A 17,735-nucleotide genomic window follows, 5' to 3' on the forward strand; every position below is an offset into this window, starting at 1 on the left:
TTGGAATATATAGGTGAATATTCCCTTAAAACAACTGAAGCATGTTAGCCACATATGTAAGTCACAAGGGCACTCTAGTTGTCTTTTTTCAAAAATGAAAAAGAAACAGCTGAGATATAAAAGTTAACAATATATTTTATTTAACTTAGTATGTTCATTCAATATATAATCCATAGGAGATGATTAATGGGGGTTCTTTTTTTTCCTCCCGGAAACCTGGTGTGGGGTTTAAACTCAGCACCTGTCTTAGTTCCAAGGCCACTCTTCACCTGCCACGCGTTAATCACAAGGCGTGATTCCACGTGCAGCCGAGGGGGTGGAAGTGAAAGTCGGGAGGCGGGTCAAGGGTCAAGGTGGGTGACCCGCTGCTCGGCTCCTCACCACTGCTTCCCGCTTTCCTGTTTCTTTGGTGGCACAGCTCTTCAAAGCCTACACCGCTTGGCTTTGGTAGAGGAACCGGTCTCGAGGTCAGCCCCGGGAAAGCATGGGAACGGGTCCTGGGATCTGCGGTTCCGCAAGGAAGAGCCACGCGTCCCCAACATGGCCGCGGAGCCGCCACACTGTGTGCGTGACCTCAGCCCTCCTCCGGGCCAGAGGAAGAAGCAAGCTTTGTTTGTGGCTGGAGGAAAGACCTGACCTCGTGGAGCGCCCGGTCCGCGGCCCCCAAGCCTCACGGCCTGGGCGGGACCACCCTGAGGGCTCCCAAGAGACAGTCCAGGGTCGCCCGTGATGCCTCGTCCCTGCAGTCCTCTGCCGTCCCACCCTGAAAAGCCATGTAAAGGGAGGGCCCGGGTGCGCTTCCGTGGCCATTTTCCTGGCTGTGGTGGGGGCCCCATGAACCCTGACCTGGCCTGAGAATCTCCTTCCAAAAGGAGGTAGGGGCCCCTGGACATCGCACTTTGAGGGGCCAGGAAGCTTGTCCTCACCACGTGGCCGCTGTGGGCGGAGGAATGAAGACTGAGCGGAGGAATGAAGACTGAGCGCCCGCTTAGCCCCCCTCAGTGGATTCTTTCTACCTCTCCCCCCTGGCCCCCTCCCTTCCTTCCTTCCTCCCCTCCTCCCCTTTTATCCCCCCTTCCCCTCCCCTCCTCTCTTCCCTCTCCCCTACTCCCCTCCCCTCCTCCTCCCTGTTACTCTCTGGTCCCCTTTGTCCTCACCTGTGGGGATGGACCCTCAAGACAGCCCTGGAAGCCACTGCAAACAGCCTGCCACCCTGCACCCCAGAGAGGGCTTTCTACTCTTCAGTGAGAACCCTTAGAAGAGGCAGGTAAGGTTCAAATTATCCTAAGATCAAAGAGTCACAGAGGATCCACTCTTCCCTGTTTTGTTACACTCTGTGAGATTCCACTGTGGGGTCCTTGTACTGAAGGTGCATTCCTATTCCTGTTGCTCCTCCATATTCCGCCCTATGAATAGACAGAGGCGTTCAGGCATAAGCTTAAGATCGGTGAACTTGATGTACCCCACTGTTACTGAGTTTTCCCTCAATTTACAAAAGCCATGTGGGGGAGTTGTACCACTATGAACAAAGGCAGACAGCTGCACACAGCTGAAATGCTGTCTCACTCATTTGAATTCTAGAAGCAAACAATCTCTTCATGTCTATGGAACCTATTGGTTTCCCTCCTGTTAAGAGTTATTTCTCTGCATCTTCCATTCTGTACCGTTAGATCCTAAAGGGCAGGCAGTTTAGAGGCTTGGTATTAGTGGTGTGCTGGTAAATGATCGGTTACTGACTCTCTGAAATATGTGTACATAAATACATATAAATAAGTTGATTATAAATTTTACTGATATAAAGGACATAGAGCACACAACTTACAAATAATTATAAAACATAATCTTTTTTTATAAATTCTATGTAGCTAATTGATTCTCACAGACTTAACCCTCTTTCTTGAACCCTGTATCCTCAGCCATCCTGTGATTGCATTTCAACCGTGAGTTGACAAATGGAATTGTTTGGTACCTCCTGTGATGTTTGTTTTTATTTTCTATACCTGTTTTCACCTTATATTTTGAAACTTTAACAGATTACTCTTCATTTTGGTATTTTAGGGGTCAGGCTCTGGAAAAGAATTTTACATTTACAGTGAAATTCACACTCCTTGAGGGTTAGCAAACATTTTTCTATCAGTAATATTGTTATTAAAGTTTAGAAATGATACGATTTTCCAGTTTATGTATATAACTTCAGTGTAACTTGCTATTTCTTGTAAAATCTGCTACTATAATAGTGTAAGAAAATCAGACTACAAATAGATGCTTGATACTATCTGATTTGGCACAGTAGTCACTTATGTCATTGTAAACAAGTGTAGTTTCACTGGAAATGTTGACTGATATTTTTGTTTTATTAAGTTTTTTTTTTTGTTTTTTGTTTTTTGTTTTTTTTAAGCGAGAGAGAGCAAGTGTGAGTGGGGGAGCCAGGAGAAGGGGAAGGAGCAGAGTGATAGAGAGAGCATGTAGCCTGACTCAGGGCTTGATCTCACGACCCTGAGATCATGACCTGAGCTGAAATCAAGAGTCAGATGCTTCACCTACTTAGCCACCCAGGTGCCCCTATTTTTGTTTATATTAATAAGAAGGTGAAACAACAAAGATGGATATTGGAAATTCACTCACTTGTCCATATGATCAAATTCTTTGCTAAATTGGATAATAGTTTTCAAATACTAGAGGAACAATTTTGCAGTTGTAATAGGTACAGGTACAACTACACAACTTTTTCCCCATCACTTTTTCAAGTCTAGACAACCATCAGAATAATATACCAACACTTGGTTCACATTATTTGCCAATTTCCTCGGTGTAAATACTCCCATCATGGTTGATTTCAAGATATTGACATGTCACAAGGAAGTGACATCTAATCTGACTTTTTAAGTATAAGCTTGGGTTAACTTGATGGACAGAGGAGGGGGTGCGTTCCAGGCAGAGAGAAAGGCATGAGAAAATGTATGGGGCACAGATAGAGCGTGAAAGACTGTGTCCAGCACCTGGAAGGCCTTGTCTACCCACCAGAATTGATAGTAATTGAAAGCTAATATTCACTGAAAGAGTACACTGTACCAGTCACTGTGCTAAGGATGATTTCATTTGATCCTCATTAGAACCCTGAGATAGACATTTTTGTTAGTCCTTTTTGCACACAAGGAAATTGTTGTGATTTAGAGCAGATGAATAACTTACCCGTAATCACTTAGGTAGTAAATGGCAGAGCTGAGATTTGAATGTAGATTAGTCTGACTCTAGAACCCTGAAGTTCCCTACAACCTCTGAAAGACCTCTCCTTATAGAAGTCCAGGCAGAAAGTGTTGGGGCCTGAACCAAGGCAGGCTGTGATGAGGGCATAGGGAGGACGGAAGCAATAAAGAGGAAATAGCCTCAGACAAAATCCATAACCAACTGGCTGTGGGAAGTAAGAGAGAGGAGGAGGGAGGATGACAGCAGAATTTTTAACTTGAACAGCTAGGTGAGCACTGTTGCATTAACCAAGGTAAGGAGTAGGGAAGAGGAGGTAAGTAGAGGAAGTGGGTAGGGAGTGTTGAAGTGGTTTTGGATATGCTGAGTGGAAGGCATCCAGGTGGAGAGTGTCTAGGAGACATTTTAAATATGGCCTGGACATTAGGAGGAAAACCTGGCCTGTTGGTCTGGATGTGGGTGTCATAAATAGTGGGTGGTGGTCTCACCTGTGAGCATGTGAAATCCTTCAGGAGAAGTGACAGCATTTCCCTTTGGTAAACAAACACTAAGAACCAACATGGAAGGATGGAAGGATATCCCTCACATCTTGGTATGTTACTACTTGGTTGAGCATTCCTGGAAGACTGATTTTAATTACTACAAATTCTATTAAACAATAAGAAAGCAATCTTTCTGGGAGCTGCTGCAGTACTTTATTTTAGAGATAAGCCATCTGTTACCTTTCACTTGAATGTAGAGCCTGCTCCACAGACCCACACTGAGGGCTGCCTTGCCCAGACCAAACTCAGAGGCTGTTTTTCTGAAGGCTCTCGTTTCACTCGGTCTGGGGAAGAAGAGGCAATGGGGGACTTGTGATCCTGCTAGGCAAAAAGGGAAGATACTACAAATCCATGAAAGCTCTCTGATGGCCACAAATCACAGAGAAGAACCAAACAAGACCCACCATCCCCACCCCCACCATGGTGACCATAAGGTGCAGATTTGTGGGATACTCCAAAAATTCTGATGCATTAAGTCTGGAACAGGGCTGAAGAATCCACATTTTACTGACTACCTGTATCAGTTAGTGTTCTCCAGAGAAATATGTATATATAAAAATATTTGTTGTAAGGAATTGGATTATAGAGGCTGAGAAATCCCCCAATCTTCTGTCCACAAGCTGGAGGCCCAAGATAGCTGGTGGGATGATGCATTCTAAGTTCAAAGACCTGAGAACCAGGGGAGTTGATGGTGTATGTCTCAGTTCAAGAGCAGAAGACTGATGTCTCAGCTCATGCAGTCTCTTAGAGTAGGTACAAATTCTCCCTTCCTCTGCTTTCTGTTTTTATACAGACCTTCAAATGTTTGGATCATGCCCACCCACACTGGGGATGGCCATCTGCTTTACTCAGTCTATGGAGTCAAGTTCTAATTTCATCCAGAAACACCTCACACCTACACTGAGAATAACGTTTTACCAAATGTCTGGACACCCTGTGTCCTAGTCAGGTTAACACACTTAACTCACCATCATACTACGCCGGGTGAGTCTGAGGCTGGGCAGTCCTGAGAGGACCATGCTGGGAGAAGAGGAGAGAGAGAGAAACTAGAAAGGATATTGAAGAAGGGCAAGCAGAGAACCTGAGCAGGGTTGCGTCCTTATAACCTCGGGAGGGTGTCAGGAATGGAGAGGGGTCAACTGTATCAAGAGAACTCAGGCCAGGCAGGACTAGAGAGGGTCCGTGGACTCTTGCCACAGAAGGTCACTGAAGGGCTTGAGTCAGAGCAGCCTTCATGAGGTGGTGGACAGAGACTGACTGGACTGGACTGGAGCCTGAACTGGGTGAATAGTTGGCCAGGAGGAACAGATAGTTTCAGGACACTAGCCATGAAGAAGAACACAGGGCCATGGCTTGTTCTGTCACGAAATGCTGAGGAAACTGAGGAGTTTCCACTGCTTTAATTCTAGCATGGCTCCCCGGCTGGGGTGGGTATAGGGTGGGCATAGGTGTCTCTGTGCCTCTCTCTTTCCTTTCTCTGTCACGGCAGGTCTGGGGGATTCAGTTTCCCTCCCCCACCTCTGGGAGTGGTCGTCTTCTCCAAGCCTGCTTGCAGAGCCAGTAGGGGCATTCTGGCACTCTTTCCTTTCTTCTGACCCCAAAGCATATAGACAGGGCTCCTCTGATGGAAAACTGCTTTGGTAATCCCTGCAATAGGAGACAGGGTTAACTTCTCTTTGGGTTAACAAATGGAGAGGTGACAGATTGACAGGCCCTAAGGACAGATTTTTTTAAGTAAAATATTGTATAATACAGAAAAGTGCTGAAAATATATACCACACCATTGGCTCCATTATCAGCTCAATCAGATTCTAATAGGTTTCCTATATTTGATTTGTATTTATTTTTAAGAAATGAAAAATGATAATAGGTGTTTAAGTGCTAGTGTATCTTCTCTCCAAAGCCTTGTGGGGGCACGAGGGTGTGTACCTGTGTGGCCCCGTGCGCAGGCATGTGCTCATGCACTGTCTCTCTCTCTCTCTCTCACTCCCCTCTAGGCAGTGAGTGCTAGGATCCAACCTTCTCTTTCTCTAGCCTGGTCAAGTCTTCCTTCTGTTTAGAGTACCAAGACCATTGAAGGTGGGGCTCTTTTGAAGAACCAAACAGATAAAAAGGAATCTCAGCCACTGGCTTTATGCTTAAACTTGGGTACTGCCTTTGCACTGTTTGTCTGCTGTTCCTTAGTAAAACAGAAGAAAGTAACCTTACCCAAGTACATGTTTTCAAACCTCGGCCACCTTCCACATTGTCCTTTCCCTCTGCAACAGGTTGCCATGCTCAGCTTTGTGGGGAATCCGTGGTGTGCACCTGTGCCTCGATATATAAATCCATCCTCTCTGGTGTACGTGTTGGTTTTTTCTATTCACTGTACTAAACAAAGCTACAGTTAACATCGTTTACCAGCACTGGACATTGTTTTTAATTTCAGGTGACCTGACTTGACGGAAATGGTGGCTCCCAAGGGTTTTAATTTGCATTTCCCCACTCCTGGTGAGGTTGAGGATCATTTCATGGGCTATTGATCATATTACTTTCTTCTGTGAACTGCCCGTATGCCCTTGGTATGGATAGTTTCTTCATGTAAGAGAGTGTCCGTCCATCATGTTTCTATCCCAGAGGAAGGCACTATAGAGAGGGAGAGATGATAGAGACTGGCTAAGGGTAAAACATTGGTCCTGAGGAGGCAGAAGCAGATGGGACCCAGAACCTGAGAGGAAGATTAGACTTGGATTGGAGAGAGGAACATTCCTCTGCCCTGGTGGAAGCCCTGATGGGAAATTGAGGACATTCAGCCTGGGCCTCCATTATCTCCACTTGCGTGGTTGTGGCTGGATGTGAGGCAGGCTGTGGGACTAGAGAAAGACCCTCTGGGGAGCACAGTGAGAAAAACTAACCAGACTGTATAAGAGAAGGACCAGGTAGGCTTTGAAAGGCCTGTTGACAGTTTGGTTTGGAGCAACATTAAAACCAGTGTGTACTCCTGAGGTACCTTCAATAAAGGTGTGAGGGGGTTTGTCCAGTGAGTTCCCCAGCCACCTCTTCCTTTCACTGGAAATAATTTTCAGGTGTTCTAATAGACTGGGGCTAATCTTGATTTCAGTCATGGTAATTCCACTGAATAGTTCCTCTTAGAAACATTTATAGATGAAGCCAACTTGTGTTTTAAAAGTGAGCATGTGTTCATATAAAACTATTTATATTTGTTTCCTGAATGGCTACCAGAACAAATTACCACAAAATGGGTGGCTTAAAACAACAGGAATTTATTCTCTCATAGTTCTGGATGCCAGGAGTGAAAATTCTAGGGGTTCTGTGGCTGGGCTCCTTTTGGGGGCAACAGGAAAGAATCTTTTCTTGGTCTCTTCCAGTTTCTGGTGGTTGTTGGCCTTCCTTGCCTTGTGGCCACATTTCAGTCCAGTCTCTGCCTCTGTCTTCACATAGGCTTCTCCACTATGTGCCTATGTCTCTCCTCTGTGTGTCTTCTAAAAGACATTTGTGTTATTAGATTTAGGACCCACTCCGGTAATCCAGAATGATCTCATCTCAAGATCCTTAAATTAATCTCATCTGTAAAGACTCTTTTTTTGTTCTGTTTTGTTTTTTAAAAAATAAGTTCACATTCACAGGTTCTGGGGATAAGGATGAGGATATATCTTTTTGTGGGCGACCATTCAACCCAGTATACTACTTGCTTAGGCAAACCTTCTAGAAAGCAGATGTAACCTGAAGCATCTAAGATATGTGACTCAGGGTCCCCTGCAAAGTAAGAGCTGTTGGGGTCCTAGAGATGACCCCATACCGTCCCACTGTACAGAGGAAATGTTGAGGGCACAAGAGGGGAAGTGATACACCAAGAGAGGCTGGTGATATTTCCTCTTTTCAGAAATAAATCTTATACCTGGAAACAACATTCACTTGCTCTGTCTGCAAATGGAAAACGTTGTTTGAACATCTTTTCCTCAATCCAGAAGTCAAGGCCATGAGCAGACTCTGGCACATATTCAGGGCCGAGTATAGGGAATAGTAACATATTGATTTTGGCTGAAGCTCTTAATGCTTCTTGGCCCGTGTAAATGATTGTCCTTCCCTTAAATTGATGCCTGGAATCTATTTGATTTTTCTTGAAGAGCACAACTGATTTTAAATGTCATGTGTTACAAACCCCTATAGCTAAACTGCAGTGTATGTCAGAACAAAGGCTTATTTGTCATCGTGAGATTTTTATAGAGGGAGGTAGGGAGGTTGTGTGACAATCTGGGGGAAGGACCTGTGTTCTAAATCATCTCTGATCTTTTAATTACTAAGCTGTGTGCCCTGGGCTAATTAATTAACCTCTCTGAACCTCTAATTCTCCACCTATAAAAGGGTTCCAGTGACCCTAGCTCTCAGAGTTGGCTCCAGGATTGGTGAGACAGTGGTTGTGAAAGCACCTGGCATGTAGCCATGACTCAACAAATCACCTTGAATTTTGCTTTTTAAAGGAATAATGGTTAAAATCTAGAAAGGAAGGTAAGATGGGGAAACTGAGGCTTATGGCAGTGAAGTGATTTGCCCAAGGTCACAGAGCTACTCTGTTAGAGCTGGGACTTGAGCTGAGGCTAATATACTCCTGAGTGTTGCTCTGTGCTGCCTCTCCAACATTTCAGACGGTACATGCTAAAGGAGGTGAAAAGATGCTCAGGGTCGATTTGAGGGTTCAAAACGAGAGGATAGCTCTGGTCGAAGCCATCCGGGAAGGCTTCGGGATGCTGGTGGCATTTAAAGAGCAGGGCTGGATTTGAACAGACATGGGTGTGCAGCATGAGCCTTTTACATCTCTGCACATGGACAGGGTGGCTTGTTCTCTCACCAGTGCATCTGTTCACGCTAACTTATTTTACCCTGACTTTCCAGAGCTTCAGGAAGCATGCTTACCTCTCTCCAACAGGGGTGGAGATGCCTTAGACTGACCAGAATTCAGAGGCCAAGGAAATGGTGCTGTCCCTCAAATCTTCCTTACCAAGTAGGGTGACCATAGTTATTGTCCAAATCAAGACTGTGGAGTTATTACTCCAGGACAAGAGGTGTCATTGGAGACTGTCCCAGCAACTAGGCCATAGAGTCATGCTGTCCCTGAGCATCCAGGTGCCTGGGCCTATAGAACATACTGAACCATAGTCTAACACAACCCCTCATGACAGTGTGCTTAGTTTCAGGGTGGCAGGGCTCACTGGGGAAGGTGTCCAAACCAGACTGGATGTGGCTGACAAAAGGGTCTTAAAAGGCCTTTGCTGGGGGGAAGCCAGGGAGGAGTGAATGAGCCTCACCATCCTTGTCACACTGTAACCACACCCTGCAGCCCCTCTGTGCTTTGGGAATTGAGAGGAAGCCCAAGTATAAGATCTCAAGCCAAAACTTTCCACCAACAAGGGACTTTCTCACTTGTGAAAGGAAGACACCACTGGGGTGGTTATTTGAGTAATAGAGGCAAAAAACCCCAATGTCTTCTTCAGTCAATAGAATAACAGGTAAAAATAGCCTTGTGGGTTGCTTTACTTCTTTTCACTCAACGGGCCTTTGAGAGGTTTGTGGTGTGTCCCACGTAGTGATGTGCCCCAAGAACTCTCAGTTCTCTTTTTCAGTGTCTCTGAAGAGGAGAAGTGGCACTGCTCCTGTGTCCCAGAAGCCATAGCTGTGCCTATGCCCCTCTCTTCTTGTTCCCACTCAGCAGCTAACACCCCTCCAGGAGGCCCTGCCTGCAGAAGGGGATCACAGGCAACCTGGTTATTAAGTACTTGTATGTCCCTGAGGGGAGAAGAAGACCAAAGCAGGGCCCTGAGGATAGGATGAGGACAAGTTAGTTTTGCTGGAACAGAAAAAGGGTGGGTGATACTGGGGTGGAGAGGAGGAGGGTGGAGATGACAAACTTCCTTCCTCACACTGGGGCCCCAGGCCAGGCTGCGGTGGGCTCAGTCACAGCATTAGTGAAGGACAGGAGGAGAACGGATTCCTGAATTTTCCAGGGTTTTTGTGGTGGAGGAGGAGCAGGGCTGGTGGACACCAGTGTAAGGACAGAGGCCTTCCTGCAAGTCCTCACCCATAGCTCCGTTCCACGTCACTGAGCCCTTTCTGAGACCACACTGCGGTGTGACTAACACACAACAAATGCTTGAGCTTCTCTCCGGAGCAGAATTTATCCACTTACCCTCGGCATCCCATGAATTTGCTTTGTCTCCTAGGGAATAATTAACTAGTGTTAGTATGATATTAGAAAATTGCTAATTATGGCAATGAGCTAGCACAGCGATCTGAGAACTTGTGGAGCTATAGTTAGTGATGACAGAAAGGAAAATATTTGACTGTTTTGTGCTGCACCCAGGTTCTCAGGAGGAGGTGAAAGACAAGGCTTGGCACAGTGCCACGCATGGCACCCTGATCCCCTCCATTTCCTGTGAGTGTGAGTTTGGAGCAGAGATAGTTAGCTGGCAGTACAAGATTGTGTGAAGAATGAGGATGGTTGGGGGCTTCTGTCGCTGGGACTTGTCCGCACCCCACATGCTCAGTGTTTCACGTGCACTCACACACACACTCACATTCATTTACACTCACACACAATCTCAAGTTTATATACCATAGTCACACATACTTGCACACTTACTCTCAGCCATACACATTCACCTGTACTTACACTCACAGTTCACACACAATCACACATATTTCTCATGCTCACAGGTACTCATGTATTCTCTCTCTTTCTCACATACATTCACTTCAAATCAGATTAGAGTTCTCTTCCTGGTCCTGGAAAGGAAACGGTCACCTCAGTGTCTTGGGATCACCCACGACTTGGCATTAGATCCTGAGCTGACCTTGGTGCCTTGAGAGTAATTTCTCCATCTTTCATATTCTTTGGGTGTTGAGAGAAGAACTGAGTTCTTGGGGCGTTGTGGGGAGGAAAGGGGGTGGAGCAGAGAGAATTCTAGCCACAGCACCAGATGTAAATTCTGCTAAGATACTTAAACTCCAGGAAACATTGGTATAAATAGTATTTACAAATTGCTGCACAAACAGCAACAATAAACCCTTCAAATGAATTCGTGGGTATCTTATGTGGTAAATACTTTTGATATGTGGTAAGTGTTGCATGCTGTGGAGCCTCATGGACCTATGGGGAACCAACTGCCATGCTGTAGTCAACACTCAAAGTGCTTATTATGTGTAGTAAGGGTTGAGAACCATTGTGAGTTTAGCCTGTAGCTCCCTGACTTTATTGCACATTAGAATGACAAATCCTGATGTCCAACCAAGCACCTGGATGTGGGTTTCTAATATCCTCCAATAAACGAACCATGGCTCGTTGAATAAATCATTGATTATGGGGTTGGGGCAGGAAAGATTCAAGGTAAGCCTGGAGCATCTTGTAGTACCAAAAAATAAGGAAGTATTCACTACAATGATGGGGATATGTCAAAGGGGCACAGGAACCAACTGATAGAGCTCCCAGTGGCCAGAGCTGGAACAATTTGGGCAATGAGATATTGGACCATAAGCAGTGTGTAAAATAAATATCCGTAAGTCCACACCGATACAAATAAATAATTGAATAAATCAGAGTAGACAAATCTCTCCTACAGAAGAATTCCAAATAATTTTTGTAGGTCCTCCTCCTACAAAGGGGTAGGAGTTGTGTTCCACCTCCTAAGTGTGGGCTATGCATAATGACTTCCAAAGAGTCTAATATGAAAACAGGGGAAAAGAGTAACTTTACTTTGGAGAAACCTGACAAACTGAACCTCAGGCAGGTGCTCAGAATCAACATAAACAGTGATAAGTCATGTGTCTTTGGTTGGTGGGGTTTTCCTCCCCAAAACCCATTAACACAGTCTAGCCATGAGAAAAACATCAAACAGACCCATGTTGATGAATAGTCTATGAGACACCAGACTAGTGCTCCTCGAAACTGTCAATGTGATCCAAAACAAGGGAATTCTGAGACTCTGTCACAGTCTAGAGAAGCCTAAGGAGACATGATGACTAAATGTAATGTGGCATCCTAGGCGGTACCCTGGGATAGCAAAAGGACACTAGGCTAAAAACTAAGGGCCTCTGTATAATGAACGAACCTTTGTTAGTAATAATGTGTCAAAATTGGTTCAACAGTAGTGACATAGTAATGTGAGAGGTCAATAGTAGGTGAGTAGGGAAAACATGGTGAGGAGCATATGGGAACTCTCTGTACTATTTTCTCAACTTTCCTGTAAATGTTAAAGTATTCTAAATAAAAAAATTCAGTTTTAAAAAATCCTGATTCCCAGCATACTAATACCAATGAACCTAGAGTTTCTGGTGTAGGAGTGGGCAGCAGGACTTTTTAAAGCCCCTGAATGCTTTTGATTTGCAGCCAAAGTGAGAACCTTCAAGCCTGTTTGTGTTATAGCAACAAAGAACTGTAAAGTGTCACATACTTAAAACACAGATTTTTAGATTTTTATGCCCCTCCAGATACACAGGTATTATGGGAGGCAAGGGCGTGCTGTTCATCATAAATGACTCAGAGACCCGGCCTGGTTGGGGGAGCTGTCTCCAGTGTTGAAGGAGATCTCCTAGGGTCTTAGACCAGTAATTCCAGACTCTGGCGGAGGGGATGCCTGCCACTGGCTCTCACGACTCATTAGCCAGACTAGTCACATGACCCCATCCAACCACAAGGGGGACAGGAAATACAATCCTACCATGTCCTCAGAAGGTGGTGGAGAGCAAAAATATTTGGCAGATGCTGCAGTGGCTACCACAAACGTGCAGCCAGAGCTTAGCAGGAGGGATCTTAACAGCGAAGTCGTTCTTCCTGACCTGTGGTATTGACTGAGGACCTGGATCTGCCTCATGCTCAAGCCCTACCTCATACCTTGTTGGTGGAAGATGGCTGCCTATCTTGTATCCTGTGCCCCTGTCTCTGTCTCAGTGCCCTATTTAGAGCTCCACCTGGCCCAGCAACTGGGGGATGAGGTCACACCATCTGCTGACCCTAAGGCCACCAGAGATGCAATTTCTGATGAGGGTTTGCTCTGAACTCCCTGTTCTTGGGCTCTGCCCAGCTGTCAGCACACCTGTGACTGCACAGAGCCTGCTGACCTGACAGCTGGGCTGAATGATTGGCCACCTCTTGTCAGTGCCCACACAGCAACTGCCACATGCTGCTGGGGAGACCAGATTCTTTCTAGGCACAGGTCCACCCCTAGGATCTGCCCCATCTTAAAGTTCTGAGTCCTTCCATGTTCTGGGGATTCAAACTACATGCCTGGCGGGCTCCTGAAACATGAAGTCCTTTCTTTTAGAGAGCTCAGGGAAGGGCACGATCAAACTGATGACAAGCAAGGTCACATGAAGAGGTTGCTGCATAAAGACACACCTACATTAGTTTCAACCTTCCTACAAATCTTTCCGTGTTCCCTCCCTTGATCAACTGAAAATCCAACATCAGTTTAGTTCAGTTCTGAAGTTGAACATGATGCCAGACGTATGAGTGCCTGGGACCAATAGTGAATAAAAGACATGGCTTGTATCCTTGAGGAATTTAGTCTGTGGGGAAGATAAATATTAAACAAATATGAAAATATGAAAAGTGGGGGCATCTGGGTGGCTCAGTGGGTTAAAGCCTCTGTCTTCAGCTCAGGTCATGATCCCAGGGTCCTGGGATCAAGCCCTGCATCGGGCTCTCTGCTCAGCGAGGAGCCTGCTTCCCTTCCTCTCTCTCTGCCTGCCTCTCTGTCTGCCTCTCTGCCTACTTGGGATCTCTGTCAAATAAATAAATAAAATCTTAAAAAAAAAAAAGAAAATATGAAAAGTGTGTGTGTGTGAGAGAGAGTATGAGAGCACTATACAAGCATGTACAAAAAATATGATTACTGTAGCCTAGGGGGCGATTACCCTTGCTTCCCTAAGAAAATGGCATTAATATGAAACTGAAAGCGTCCAGTAGTGCTTGGCCAGACAAACAGGGTGTGTGGTTTAAAGATGGTCACAAATTCTTTGCTCCTCCTCCCACTGAAATATGGAGTCTAATTCTTCTCTCCTTGAATCTGGGCTGACTGATAGAATGTAGCAGAAGTGATGTTCTGGATTAAGTCTCCATAAGTCTCCACCTTCTTCCCAGATCTTTTAGAACACTTTTCCGGGGGAAGGCAGATGCCATGTAAGGAACACAATTCCTCTGAGACCACCCTGCTGTGAGGAAGCCCAGCTAGCCTCAGAGAAGAGCAGCATGGAAAGAGATATTCAATCAGCCCCTGGCTTTTCTACCCATCCCAGCAGCCCTAGACATGGGAGTAAAGAAGCCTTTTGAGCATTCCAGCCCCAGCCTTTATCTGACTATAACGGAGTAAGAACTGCCCACATGAGCCCAGTCAGCTCACAGAATCATGAAAAATAGTAACAAGCTATTGACTTAACCCATTGTGTTTTGGGGTGATTTGTTTTGCAGCTATAGATAGCTGGATATTAGGGGTGGTAGAGCATTCCAGGTAGAGGAATAACATGGGCAAAGGACATTCTGTGCCCTTAGACTTTCTGTAGAGAATAAGGCATCTGAAAACATATTAGAACCAGCTCTACAGGACCAATTGCAGTTTGCAGTATGTCCCCAGGCATACGCTGTCCTACAGAGGGATTTTTAATCCATCCATGGATGGATTGGGGAGAGGAATGATTCACACATCCCTTGAGACTAGGGCTAAATTAACTTGGGTATGGGGGCACTTAATTTCTTCTGGGCAGAGGGTCCCCCAGATTTAAAAGGAGTCTGGGAACTCTAAGGAACAGGGGTGGTGTTTTAGATTTCTAAACCAGTGTTTTCTAAGCCAGCCACAATTACAGCGGGAACTAATAAGACAAACTCCTAGCTGGACACAAAATAGGTTCTTTAAAAGAACAATCAAGAGAAGCAATAGCGTTTAGGCCAGGAAGTATGTGTTTTACACTTATTCTATGTTGATTTAGTTTATAAAAATAAACAGTCCCTCTTTGAGTTCTAAAAGTCTGTAGGATTAAAATACATTTGGTAAGACTAAATGTGAAGAAAAGAACAAAAACAATATTCGAGAGGAAGCTGTCAGAACTCGGCTCTGCTGGCTTTTCCTTGTGTCCAGCTTGCACTTGGGGCCTTGGGAGCAAGGGACCTTGGCGATGCTTGAGTCTGTCCTGGGCTGGGGGCTGAGGGCTGAGGGCATGAGGCTGAGCCTCCTAGGCCTCACTAAAGCAAACAAATGAAGGTGGGAAAAGTGGACGTGATCTGGCTACGGTGCTTGTTTTGGCCTGAGTCCCTCAGAATATTTAGCCACTTCTGCCTCTAGGTGGCACTCTGTAGCCACCTACTGCTTCTATAGGAGCGACAGCCTGGTGACCCCCCCCCCTCAGGCCTCAGACAGTATCTCCCAGAGAACCTGGGGGCTAAGCCAGTCCTGTGGCAATTAAGAAACTCCATGCAGTGCTTTCCAGAAGTGAGGGGGAGAGGAAGGTAAAAAGGCATCCTGCTTTCTCCAGGCGGGATCCCCGACTGAAGCTTTGTCTTGGGGTTTTCTCTTCCTGAAGTAAAATAATTCACATCTTAGACTCTTTCTAGCCAGCAGAACTAGAACATTCATAAAAGGGCCAAGCCTGTCTGGTATTTGCTTTCCTTTTCCCACCCTGTCACATTTTCTAACTCCTGGGCAAAAGGCTCTTTCCAGAGCCAGGAGGGATTGCCAGCTTCCTCCCTTTTTTATTCCCTTCTATCAGCACCTCCCATCCTTCCCAGAGGTCACATTCACCTGCTTCCCAGAGTTCTGAACACCCAACCACACAGCCAGGATGGCTGCCTCCACCTTCTTGTAGCTCACACTGCTTCAGACAGGAAGTAGTTAGTGAAACCACAGTGCTGCCTGAAGGAAGGGTGTTTTGAGTTCAGGAAGAGAGAGGACACTTTTTCTGTTCCATGAACCCCTTTTCAGCTCAGATTCAGTCAGGAGGCACTCCTCTGCAGAGGCAAAGGATGGATCTCCCCTCTGGTCTCAGTAGCAGGTCAGCACCTAGAGCAGGGACCAGAGATCATCAGACCCAGGGCAAGCCTGGAACTATACAGGCTGCTGGGGGTGCCAACAGGGGAGCTCCAAACTTACTTTGCAGAGAGTACTGGAGGGAACCAAGCCTTTTCTGCAGTCCTGCCAATAAAACCACTGGGGCTCAGCTTTGAACTTGATCCTATAAATGACATCCTAGCACTTGTAGGACAAGCAAAGTCCAGAGGAGAGAAAATGCAGGACTGCCCAATGAAAAAAAGCCAAGAAATCTGGACCAGCCCAGAGCAAATACAGTATTTTCTCCACACAAGGTTAAAGAGGTTCTCATGTGTGAGGAACTGAAAATTAATATTAGAATCTTTTTTATATTACCTAGAGATAGTTTTATGTAATTATACATAAGTAATAAACTATCTTTTGCCCTCAATCTAGAGCAAGGGGCAACTGTTCTTTTAGAGTCCTTATGGAACCCATGTTCATTGAAGCTCTTCTGGGATTTGTCACAAATATATTTTTTGGTTCGGGTATCCAGAAGAGCAAAATGAGCCAACAGTCATGCTTATAGAATGTCACTTTAAGAAGCCACATTCTTATCTGATTCTCCAGATAATCCACACGTGTAGTAGGGAACATTCAGAAACAGCCTTTTTCTTCCTGTTTTCCCCCAAAGTACATCCCACAACAAGGGTTGATATGCAGGGATGTGGTCCCAGGGAGAAGGAGGGAAGGACAGGGGAACAGCTTGTCATTAAGAGGGGGACACTACAAAGGATCACCAGATGCTTGCTCTTTGGAACTCTGAAGAATCTTCTGGAGTAAGACTCAGAACTGTTCACCTGAGCAATGAAGGAGGACCACTGCCTCCCCCTCTCATGCCTCACAGGTCAGAAGGCCCCTCACAGGGCATTACCTCTTTGCATTTGTAGGTGGTAAGTGTGTGAGGTAGTTCCCAAGGGGCCCACAGCTCAGCAGCAGTGAGAAGAACTGAAACAGGTGTGGTGAGGGAAGAAGCTGGCAGTTCACTCCTGTGGCAAGTTGGTTGCAACCTGCAGGGACTTGCTTTCTATAGCAGTGGCTGTAGAAGGTGAGGCTGACAGGAGGGGAGGTGACGGACAAAAGGTGGCCCCCTCACAGGCAGAGGCCTAAGCAGTGTAGGGTGATCGGTTGGTGTTCAGACCACACTTCTCCATAGAGAGTATTACAAATAAGTGGTGGCTAGCTTTCCTGGTGGGCCAGCTCACAAACAAGCTGAAATCTGGATAAACTGATTGCACAGGGAAATGTAACAACATCAAGGATTTTAGTATGGAAGACAACAGAAAAACAATCACACTGAGTAAAATAATATTTTTAAAGTTCATCTTGAATGCTAGTGTTTGAAGAAAGCAGGTTTCCTTAGTGAAATAGAATGAGCTCATTAAAGACTACTGGAGATGGAAAGGGGCTTCTGGGGACTTCTGAGAGCTTCAGAAACAGCCCTAGAGTGTCATCACATTTACCTCCAAGGCAAATGCAGGCATGTCCCTTTCCTGGACGCATTTGGATTATCAACGCCACTTTTATGTCATTCACCCCTAATTTTGGTTAATATTTTTTTCCCAAATGGAAGGGAAAGAGGATTAGAAAGACAGAGATTTGTCTAATACAGAAACTCCAACGAGTTGCAAGAAAATGAGGAGGGAGAGGTTCAGAAAGTATGGATGGGCATATGAGAGGGAGAGTGTCCATGGGGAATTAACTAGTTCTAGATAATTGTTTACTGTATACTTTAAGACCCAAGGCCCCCAGTGGGAAGAGTGAGGGCTGGGAAGAGGTATGTGGTGTACATGGGCCCTCCTCTCAGAAGGAAGCAGGGAAGCAGTGGGGAGCCCTCTCTAGGAGCTGGTACTAGTGGGCGCTGTGGACCTGGGAGAGCTTGGCTGGTGCCTGCCAGATGGGTTAGCGGGACTTGGGATGC

The 17,735-nt window shown here is 45.7% G+C and overlaps 1 long non-coding RNA gene across 2 annotated transcripts in view; it reads right to left on the reverse strand.

Moving 5' to 3' along the window:
• Nucleotides 1-6,981: 6,981 nt before the first annotated feature.
• LOC111155940 overlaps nt 6,982-17,735 on the reverse strand; it is a 37,168-nt gene continuing 26,414 nt past the window's right edge. Inside the window, exon 4 of one of the 2 annotated variants that reach the window (XR_002641169.1) lies at nt 6,982-7,228. This is a non-coding gene — a long non-coding RNA (uncharacterized LOC111155940). Of the gene's footprint in view, nt 9,961-17,735 lie in introns of both variants that reach the window. The other variant, XR_002641170.1, reaches the window with a different exon arrangement.

The sequence above is a fragment of the Enhydra lutris genome, unplaced genomic scaffold (genome assembly GCF_002288905.1).
Source record: "Enhydra lutris kenyoni isolate GAN:26980312 unplaced genomic scaffold, ASM228890v2 scaffoldscaffold44, whole genome shotgun sequence".
Taxonomy (NCBI): domain Eukaryota; kingdom Metazoa; phylum Chordata; class Mammalia; order Carnivora; family Mustelidae; genus Enhydra; species Enhydra lutris.